The 12,155-nt window shown below is 35.3% G+C and overlaps 1 pseudogene; it reads right to left on the reverse strand.

The window, feature by feature from the left end:
• Nucleotides 1-10,577, reverse strand: part of LOC149540479 (26S proteasome regulatory subunit 10B homolog A-like) — a 27,672-nt pseudogene extending 17,095 nt beyond the window's left edge.
• Nucleotides 10,578-12,155: the final 1,578 nt, after the last annotated feature.

Below are 12,155 nucleotides of genomic sequence, written 5' to 3' on the forward strand. Positions count from 1 at the left end.
TAATGATCCCATGCATAACCAAACATTTCCCTAATCAACCTTGCACTTTCACCAATATATTTATCTATTATAGCACTCAAAACCACTTGAAAAATAGTATTACAAAATGAAGGCATAAATCAAACATCAGGCACAAGAAATAAGAAAGTTAAATTGCATAAAAGTAAGATGGATTTAAAAAAGAAGCAGCTATGCTAAAACCTTAAGGAAATTGGCATCAATGTTACTAGTAATAGCTCTTGCTAATAGTGTCTTTCCCATTCCAGGAGGGCCATATAGAAGTACTCCCTGAAATTATAGAAAAAAGAATCAACCTCTATGAAAGAATTTGAAAATGAATAAATAAAACATGCAAGTTTAACTTTATATAAACTAGTAATTACCATGATTAATTTGCACCCCACACAAATTTTACCTTAAGAGGTTTGATTCCAACCTTAAGAAAGAGTTCAAGATTCATTAAAGGAAGAGAAATAGACTCTTTCAACTCCCTAATTTTATCTACTAACCCTCCTACTGCTAAGTAGCTCACATTGCCAGGATCCTCATGTAGCATATTATAAACAAAAGGGTCCACCTGCATCCAATATACATAAACAAAATTATTAGTCTTTTTCCAAAAAATCCCTTCAAAGATTTTGATATAATTTGTGCTTATTAATAGCTTGCCAATGTGAGATTCTAATGCTAGGTACCTCATGAGGAAGAGCCCTCATTATTGTAAGTGTTGTCATGTCAAGAACAACACGTGTACCTTCAGTGAGCTTATCTTTATCTACGTTATTCTAACACCAAACAACATATCTTGGCCCACTGCTAGCTTTCACAATTACTATACAAAGAAAAATTCATAATCCCTAAATTATAAAAACTAATTTACTTTAATAGTACACACATGAATAGTCAAATATCAAATTGTTCAAAATCAAACATTTACTAGAGATACAATCATAGATTCATAGGTGATACATATATTAGAAACGACAGTGAAATAAAGTATGATCCTACCACATCTACATTCCCCTACAAGGAAAATCCAAGAAATGTAAGAATGTTTGAAGAGGATTTTTTGAAGTAACCTAAAAATTATGGGAACAATATTTCAAAATGGAAATAACAAGGATCAAGGATATGAGCAAGAGATGAGGATGCATCCAAGTGGGGGATAACAAACTTGGAAAATAAATATGAGCATATTTATTAAATTATATATTTTCATCACCTTTCAAACTACTTTTATGCATTTGATTGCATGTTGAACATGTAAATATCATCTACAAGAATGTATGATATTGATGCAAACTAATAAATAAAAAACTATCTAATAGTCCTTGAATAAGTTTCCAACTATAGCCATGCCAAAACATGTCATTTTTATAATATTATATCAATTAGTCACCTTTCCAACAATATTTTGCATTTGATTGAATGTCAAATATGTAAATATCATGGATATTGAATGTGTGATATTGATATTAAGAAATCAAGGGAAAACTATCTAGTGGACCTTGATTACTTTTCTGATTGTACGCATGTTAAAACATGTCATACTTACTATACTATATCATCCTGTCACCTTTCCAAAACTATTTGAACAGTTAATTGCACATCAAATATTTAAATGTCAGGACTATTGAGACAAAAAATGACAATCAAGGAAAAACTATGTAATGGTGATTGACCAATTTTCTGAGTCTAACTATGTATGACAACAAACCAAGTACAAATATAAGGAAACTGTTAAGTAATAAACTAGTGCTAGTATGTTTTTCTATGAACTTTGCCACCTTCAAAGGAAGATAGACCACCCGTACACACTAGTACATAAAATAAAACAAGAGATTAAGCATAGAACTATATATTGCTCTATTATGGAATTTTTTTTTGTATATACAGGACATAATTACACTTCAGTTGTTATTTAGAAGTGATAATAAATAGAAAAGGTTACATGGAAAAGCTAAAAATTTAAAAGGTTCCCTATAATATTATTCAACATATCACCACACTCAAAAGAAATAATGAGAATAGTTCATGAGAACACTGCGAAACAATAGAATGCACAAGCACATGAATTACAATGTAATCATATACTCTAGAAGATTTGTTTCACCCTTTAAGTCTACTATCTCCCAACATATCAAGTCAATTTGTATGACAAGATTCATTTAATTTTTTTTAAAAATATCATGAATCAATGTATACTTTAGAATGATTTAATATCATTTGTTTTCACTATTCAAATTCTCCTTCATATCTCCCAATTTACGACAAAAGTTATCAAATCCAATCATTCAATGAAAAAATGGAAAATATAACAATATGAGGAAGTCCTAGTGACTCATACCTTTGCCCATCCTAGTGTCATAATTACAATGCAAGACAAGACATGAGAAATTGTTAATACAAAAATGAAGATATGTAGTTGATGGAGTCCATCTTATATAAGAGGAACCTTCCCCTGTATCAAAATAAGAAAGGGCAAGATCATTTAATTTTCTTTCCATTAGAAAAATAGCTCCATTCAATCTGAATATTAAAGAAAAAAAATCTACATTTGAAGCATAATGACCAGTTGCAACCTCATTTGCTGCCAAGCTCTGCCTTAATGGTGTTTCATGAGAAGCTATGAACATAAGCTTTCTGTATATTGAAAACATTTCAGTCTCCTCAACATTACTATCAATTTTTCAAGAAATTCAAAAGAAATCAAGCTAAATACTTTAATTTTCTTATTTACATAGGATCATGCTTTTTAATATCTTTCTCTTATTTATATGATGAATCATAGAATGTGATCCAATATGTTGATGCAAAAATAACAACACAATCAAACATGATTGCAGATAAATAGCAAGAATAAAATACCTTAGAAAGGAATAATTTGAGGCAATCCCATAGAAAGACATTCTTTCGAATACTTCACACACTGCAACTAAATTTCATAAATCAATGAGTTTGACTATAGTGTCCTTCTAAATTTCTTGAAACTAAGAGATTCACATAGTTAGTTGCCATGAAATCGTAGGTTATTGTTGAACTTCACTTGGTTTTGAGAATAGTTTAATATTCTCTACTAATCAGGGCCAACCACAACTTCCTAACATCTAAATTCCCCATTAACATCTAAAATTTATTCATTCTATTGATAAAATGTAACATTCATGAATTATCACATGATAACATTTATTAACACATAAGTTTCATTAGAACATTCACATTAACATTAAAACATAAGATTCATTAGAACATTCACATGAACATTCAATAGAACATAAATAAAACATCTAGACATAAATATCAATCCTTATCAAATAAGTTACATATGTTCACATGAATCATTTAAATTTTATTTTTTTGTCCTTCTCTATATTGTTGTAGGGGCATATCCATGTTGTCATCAATATTTCTTCTCACTTGTGGATGTGCACTCACTATCCTTTGCAAAGGTGGGTCCTCTGCAATAACAAATAAAAATGTTAAATTTTAAAAAGTTGAGACTATAAAGATTTTAAAGAACATTGTAGTGCTCTTTATCTTGTCCAACCACATCATCTTTCCCATTAACCTAGACCTCAGCATGTGCTCATTAGGAACAACTCTACATCCCATACAACTACAATACAAGTTGTTATTCTTCATCCATCTCATCATCAAGATCATCGTCTTTGTCATTATCATCACCACCACTATCCTAGTCATCATCATCTTCATCATCATCATCATCATCATCACCATCCTTATCATCATGATGATCAATAACAACATCATTTGTATCAAGAGCAACATTGACTAACTCTCGATTGTGATCCACTTCTTCCTTTTCTTCGGTATCTTCTTCTTCCATCGCATTATACTTTATCGACCTTCCCCTTGGATCATGTCTACATTTTTTTGACCAAATCGATTTATGTGCACCCTTTGAGTAAAATACTTGGTCACATTGGCTTGGAAGAACATAAGGCTCATCCCCAACTGGCTCAAACAACCTTGTATTAATCATTGAAAATCCATTCTCGTGCTTAATAACAATTCTATTGGGATCATTTTGATTGAATCATAGTCTATACCATTTGACAACAAAGAGAACTAATTTAAAGGAATTAACATTCAAGCATATCAACCAAAATGCCATAGTATCAATTTTGAGGTTCTCAAGGATGTATGTCATTTCTAGGTGAAATATTGGTCACCTGGAAGACTGTACTTATGCTAGGATCACAAGTTCTCTGTGTGTCATCTAAATCTTTGATGCAAAATTTATAACCATTGCATAACATAGATTTGTGGTGTTTGACCTGTACTAGTGTCAAACATGTATAAACTATTGCATCATGAGTACAAAAACATATAGTTGATTAACAAACTTATAAGTACTTGGAGATCTCTTAAACCATATGCTAAATCTATTTCCTTTTGTGTAACATTAGGATCTCCATTACAATGAGCTTGTTTAACCAATGAAGACACATATTCCCATTTTAATCTATGACTAGAATGTTGACATCATTCAATCCATATCGTCATCAAAAACCTTTGATTATTTGCAATAAACAAATGTATTGCATCTTATTCTTTATCAACTATACAAAAGTAAATAGATGACCTATAACAGATTTATTTTGAAGATTAAGAATTAATTAACTACAATAACATCTCATAATTTATTACCTTTCACTTTCCTAAATCTATGATTCCCACCATATACTCCCCTTCAAATGTTTTAATGGAGTCGAGATCCCAAATGCAATCTATATGGGTCTTTGCTCCATGATTAGGAAAATATTGAGTAATGTACACCATCATATGGTATGCCATATATCCTTCAATCATAGAACCCTCAAGATGTGCTCTTTGTCAAACCAAACCCTTCAAAAATTTCAAGTGTCTCTTAACCATCCACATTGACCTAGGTTGTACAGCTCCACACAATCCAATCTCCTCAACTAGGTGTATGAGGTAGTGTTCTTATGCACTGAAAAAAGTTGAAGGTAAAAACTTTTTCATTTCACATGTTAGTAGACATATTCTTTTCTTCCAATATTTTATATCTTCTTTATGGATTTCTTTAGATGACAACCACCTACAAGGGATTCAAGACATAAACATATATAAGTACAAGACTTTACAATATATTACTTGTTTGATATATTGAACAAATATCACTTCTTACCTCATGTATTTTACAAGATCATGTATCACTTGTTTGATATTATTGTTGAAGTTGTTTGGAAGTAATAGGGGTAGCACATAATGCAACAATTGTCAACTGATCATTTCATTCTTTTCTAACACAATACAATTAAAATTGAATGTAGTTTCACAAATATATTGTAAATACAAAAGACCATGATTTACCTTGATGAAGGTATGCCAATCATGCATTTTCAGCCCTAGGCTAAATTCCCTTTTCTTTGATATGATATTTCTTAAATTTGTAGAAAATCCTCTAGGAAATCAATTTTTTTGTATGACTTCTTTTATGGCATTACTTCATTGCTTTATTAATAACCAAGGAAGCACACTTGCATTAATTTGGTCTCGATTGCTATTTGATTCAATGATATTTTTCATTTCATGATTGGAATCATGAATGTCACTAAAAATTTTGGCAAGTTTTTCTTTGTCACACCTTCCATCCAATATTTTCCACAGTGTCTCTATTACATTCTTTCCAATATGCATAGTATCAAACAAATGCACAATTTTTAGCTACTTGTAGTAGGGCAGCCTACTAAATCCTTTGGGATAACATTTTAGTCCCTTTGGAAGGTGGTCAATATTGATGCCTTGATGACCTCAAATTCTATTATATTCCAACTGCCATAGGTGAGGTGTCATTCTTCGTGGCTTTGGTGTAGTCTCTTCTCCCCATCGAAAATATGTTTTTCAACACTTCAATACTTATGATTTATGTGGAGGAACTGCCTATTCTCATCAAACACCTACTTTCTTAAACTTTTTGAATAATGATATTTCATCTTTAGACCAGACATTAGACATGCAAAATTTCCCTATGTTTGAAGACCTACAAGAAAATGATACAATTAGATTAAATGTGTTTATTTTTGGAATTAGTATTATTGCATACAACTAGATTTCAACATAACATACCATAGAAATGTGTCAACCTTGGGGCATCATGAATTGTCCACACAAGCATTGCATGGAATCGAAATTGTTTTTGTCCAATTGGTATAGAGATATCATACATAGTGAAACCATTCCATAACACCAACAACTCATCGATAAGAGGTGCAATATATGCATTCATATCTTTCACTTGGTACTTACCTAATTGAATGAACAAAATCAATTAATTATTGTGGTCATTTCACTCCAAGACTTGTAATTACATGTAGGTAACAATAAAATAATAAAATACCTAGAACAATCATTGTCAACATAATGTGATCCCTCTTTATCGAAATCCATGGAGGAAGGTTATTGTTGTGTATCATCTTAAAATGGAAGCACTTCCATGTTAAGATTGTTTAGACCTTTGAGTAAGTGGTCTGGGGTCATGTCAAGTACCTTGAATAGTTTTTTGCATGGATCTGGTAGATTTCCCCGTGTTCTTCTTCTTCTTCTCTCTCTCTCTCTCTCTCTCTCTCTCTCTCTCTCTCTCTCTCTCTCTCTCTCTCTCTCTCTCTCTCTCTCTCTCTCTCTCTCTCTCTCTTTCTAGCCCATTTCTGACAACCTACTTTGTGAAACTAAGGACTTTGACTTTTGGGTCAAGGATGACCTTTTAGGTTAAGGTTGACCTCAACCCTGACCTAGGTCAAGGTCAACCTCAACCCTAACCTAGGTCAAGGATGATCTCGACCTTGACCTAAGGTAGGGTCAATCTCGTCCCTAACCCCAAGTCTCATTTTCAATTTTTAGGAGTTTTGAGATCTCGAGCTTTAGAAAATTTCTTTTCTTGCATTTGAGTCGACTATTTTAGGTTTTGGAATGGTAGACTCTTAAATTACATCTATTCTAAATCTATTCCTAGGGGTTAAGTTTAAATGGGATTTAATGCTTGCATGTCAGCCTTCTCTAGGATTTAGTGCCCTAGATCTCTATATAAGGAAGCCTTCTTCCCTCATTTTGACATCCACTATCAATTATCCATGATTCATAAGTGCATCTAGGTGTAAGAATCTGCATTAGAGCAGAATTTCCCCAAGACCAAGGAACTCAGATACAAAAGCACAGAATAGACTAGAGTATGGTCAGAATAACTGTATAGTATTCAAATCTATACAAATACACTAGGAGTGCCTCAATATAAGGCCTCTGAGATGCATCTAGAGTGCCTAGGAATCAGCACCATGATAAGTCCAACAACTAGGCACATGTCCACCATATATGGGTTATCCTCCATTATGCACTGAAGTAAGTGTGATGATGTGAGGATAAGCCTACAAAGGTGAGAACATGCACATCAGTGGTGTAGACAACATGTGCTAAATTAGGAGTGCGAAAAACTGTGTTGTCAACATGACAACTCAGGGAATGATGCAAACTCCTGTGGTGTAGACACCATGTGCATAAATAGAGTGGTGTACTTCTATGTTGTCTACATGACAACTATAGAAGATGCGCAAACTCCTAAGTGTCTCATAAAGAGAAATAATAAAATAATGCACTAACCTAAGTTAACTTAAGTAAAGTGTAAATAGTAAATACCTATTTACACCAACACCCCCCCTTAAGTGCAACTTAGGGGAATGCACTTAAGCTCACTAATGCATAATGGGTCCCGGCTACTAGGCCATGTTAGGTACCCATGTACAAAAGCAATGCTAAAATGATGCAATGCAATCTCTCATAAAGCGGAGAAAGAGGGAAAACCTCATGGGAAAAACCCTCCTCCAAAAAGAGAGATAAGTACAATAGAGAGAGAGAAAAAGACCTCATAATAGGAAAAAATCCCTCCCAGAAGAAGAAGAAGAAGAAGAAGAGAAGTCAAGGGACTTCCCTATCTGCAACATCCTGCACCCCAAGAGATATCGTAAATGAGAATACTTGACCTCTGTAAAAGGTTTGGTAAAAATATCTGCGACCTGCTCTGTTGTAGGATAGTACTAAAGTGCTATGATCTGCTCATGTATAAGCTCTCTGATATAGTGCATATGAACCTCAATGTGCTTTGTCCGCTGATGCTGAACTGGATGCTTAGAGATTTCAATGGCACTTTTATTGTCACAATGAAGAACTGTTGGCTTAGGTAGATCAAATCCAAATTCCTCCAAGATATGTTGTAACCAAAGAGCCTCTGTAGCTGCATTGACAACCCCTCGATACTCAGCCTCTGTGGAAGAAAGAGCAACATTTTTCTACTTCTTACTTTGCCAACAGATAGGGCCGGAACCAAGGTGAAATGTGTACCCTGAAGTAGACTTTCGAGAATCTAAGTCGCCTGCATAGTCTGAATCTGTGTATCCAATCAACTGAAGCCCTGTACCTGCTGCATAATGAATCCCATGTGAATGTGTACCCTTGATATAGTGCAAAATTTGCTTGGCAGCCTTCCAATGAAGCTCACGAGGTTCTTGCATAAAGCGTGAAACCATACCAACTGCAAAGGCAATATCAGGGCATGTGTGTGTCAAGTAGATAAGGCTCCCAACTAATTGTCTGTATAATGTTGCATCAACAAGTGGAGTTGTGCACTTAGCCTCTAGCTTAACACCTGATAAGAAGGGAGTAGGAGCAGGCTTACAGTCACTCATGTGAAACCGTGAAAGCAAATCAAGAGCATACTTGGGCTGTGAAAGTGAAATCCCTGCTAAAGACTGTATGATCTCAATGCCAAGGAAATAGTGTAGCAAACCCAATTCTGTCATGGAAAATCTATCCTGAAGAGAGGTCTTGACACTGGCTATGATGGATGCAGTGCTCCCTATAATGATCAAGTCATCGACATAAAGCACTAAGATCAAGTGAGAGTCATCTTTCTGAAGAATGTAAACATTTGAATCAGAATGACATCTTCTGAAACCAACTGAGAGGAGAAAGGAGTCCATTTTGGCATACCATGCCCGAGGAGCCTGCTTTAAACCATAAATAGACTTCTTTAATTTGCAAACCATAGTAGAATCCTGGATGAACCCCTGTGGCTGCTCCATATAGATTTCCTCATGAAGGTCACCATTCAAAAATGTGCTCTTAACATCCATCTGGTGTACAACCCATCCTTGAGCTGCAGCAATTGCTAGTGTCAGGCGAATGGAGTTCATTTTGGCAACTAGTGCAAAAGTCTCTGTATAGTCAATACCTAGAACTTGTGAGAAACCTTTGGCAACTAGTCGAGCTTTGTGTTTATCAATACTACCATCCGCTGCAAATTTGGTTCGATAGATCCACTTGCATCGAACCACTTTTCTTCCCTTTGGAAGGGGGACTAAGTCCCATGTGTTGTTTTTCATCAAAGAATTGTATTCTTCCTCCATTGCTGTATCCCATTCTGGAATCCCTGATGCTTCCTTAAAAGACTGTGGATCTGAAGCAATGGCTATGTATGCATGTGGAAATGACTTGTTTTGTGACCTAGTCCTCCGAGTATCTGAAGGATTTCCCACCATTGAACCTGCAACATCAAGAGTTTGTTGTGCCCAACGAGGTTTAGTGGAAGAAGATGAAGGAATATCCTCAACTATTTGTTGACCCTGCGAAGGTGGTGTCCTACGAGTCAAGGTTAGAGAAATTTCATCTTCCAAGTCACTTTCATCACTATGATCACTATCCACATGGGAGGAAGAAGGAGGAGTTGAAGAAGCCAAACTTGGACATGTTTCTTCAAAATGAACACTCCTCTCATAAAATATTTTGTGAGTCTCTGGATCCATTAATTTATATGCCTTGAGATGATCAGGATATCCAACAAATATGCATGGTTTGCTTTGTGGTTCTAATGCCTTACACTTTTGTGGAGGTATCCTAGCCCATGTTGGAGAACCAAAAACTTTGAAGTGCTTAACACTAGGTTTCCTTCCACACCATGCCTCAAAAGGTGTTATACCATCTAAGGCTTTATGCGGACTTCTGTTTTGAATGTAGTTGGCACAACACATGGCTTCAGCCCTAAACACTTGATCAAGAGACTTGTGTTGAAGCATGCAAGTAGTCATTTCTTTAAGGGTTCTATTCTTTCTTTCAGCTACACCATTCTGTTGTGGTGTGTATGCAACTGAATGTTGAAGATCTATCCCCTCATGTGTGCAATAGTCTATAAGTCTGGAATTGACATATTCTCTGCCATTATCTATCCTTAGTATCTTGATGGCTTTCCCAGATTTCTTTTCAACTTGAGCTTTGAATGCAATAAAGTTGTCAAAGACTTCACTCTTATGACCAAGAAAAAATACCCAAGTGTACCGTGAAAAATCATCAATAAATGTGAGAACATAGCGGGCCTTGCCAAAAGAAGGTACTGGAAAGGGGCCAACTACATCACTATGTACCAATTCTAGAACAGTAGTTGCTTTCCAAGACTTCCCCTTGTCATATTTCTCTTCGGGATGTTTACCTGCTTCATAGCCTGTACATACTCCCTCTGAAAACTGGACTTGAGGTAGACCAATGACCATTTCCTTGCTGCTTAATTGCTGAAGCTAGCGATAATTAAGGTGTCCAAATCTGTCATGCCATAGTTTACTTTGAGTGTTTGAATGAGTCAACAAGGCAAGAGACGTGGACTTAGGCACAAAATTGGAGAAAGAATAAAGTCTTGTCTCATGGTTTGCCTTTCCAATCGCCACCATTGAATCATCTTTGAGATTCTTTACCACTACTGTGTCGGGGAGGAACTCTACTTTGTTGCCACATTCATAGTGAGTGATTTGATAGATGGAGAGAAGGTTGGTGCTAAGGCTAGGAACATGAAGTACATCCTTGAAGATGCCATTCTCTATCTCAACATTCCCTTTACCTTCTACTTTAATTTGAGTATCATTGCCCACATAGATGTAGGGTACATGTGAAGTGTTTAAAGAGGAAAAGTGCTTCCTTGAAGCCCCCATATGATGAGATGCTCCAGAATCTAGAATCCATTCCTCCAGATTGTTTGTACTTGCAACTAAAGCTTGGCCCTTGCCCTTTGAAGTGGATGAAGAACCTTTTTCTTTGTATGTATTAGGAACATCAATTTTGTGTTTCCTCATAATGTTTACCAATTCATCAATCTGCTTATCTTTGCAGTCATGTTCTTCATGTCCATTCCTCTTACAATAGGAACATGTTTTCTTCTCCTTCTTGTTGGAATTGTTCCCTTTTTTATTGTTCTTTGAAGAAGATTTTCCTTGTTGTGAAGAAGAATTTTGAGTAGAAAGAGATTGATTTGTGGAAGATTGTTGTTTTGAGGAGGACTGTTGTGTCTCGTCTTGCTGCTTGGTCTTCCATTGCTTTTGCTTCTTGTTTGAGTTTTTACCACTTGAATTACCTTCATTTGCTACCAAGGCTTTAGTTTTGGAAGACTTGAGAATTCCCACACCCGCTAGATTGTCATGTTCAAGGATCAACATTTCTGAGAATTTCTCAAATGAAGGCTTAACATAGGCACTACCCATTGTTAATTTGTGTGTATTAAAGCTAGAAACAAAAGGAGCATATTCAGATGGAAGATGAGTCATGATGTGTTTGATCATCTTTCCATCTTTAATAGGTTCTCCACAATCATTTAGTTGAACCCTATACATTTCTACTTGGGTAAGATAGTCTTTAATTGTATCAAAATTTCTAGGATCCAACTTGAGAAGTTTATCCTCTATTGTGTAAGCCATGTCTTCATCTACTGTCCCATACAAAGCTTCTAGTTTAGCCCAAACCTCTATTGGATCTGTAAGCTTCCTAATGTGAAATTTAACAGGATCAGAGATATTTTTCAACAAGGTACCTAAGGCCATCTCTTGTTTGGATTCCCAATCTTCTTTACGAGCTTCATCAGCATCAGCAGGAGGTTTCCTGGCTGCACCAGTAACATAACGCCATAAACCTTTTTCTACCAATGGCTCTTTTTTCTTTCCAAGTAGAATAGTTATGTGGAGTTAACTTTGAAAAAGAACCCATGATGCAAGAATTCAAGATAAAGGAGACACAGTACACAGTACACACCCCCCTTTTTTACTCAATCAAAAAATCCCCCCCAAAATAAATGATTTTGGCACTTT

The sequence above is a fragment of the Cupressus sempervirens genome, chromosome 9 (genome assembly GCF_028749045.1).
Source record: "Cupressus sempervirens isolate cs-2001-9-10 chromosome 9, ASM2874904v1, whole genome shotgun sequence".
In the NCBI taxonomy this organism is placed as follows: domain Eukaryota; kingdom Viridiplantae; phylum Streptophyta; class Pinopsida; order Cupressales; family Cupressaceae; genus Cupressus; species Cupressus sempervirens.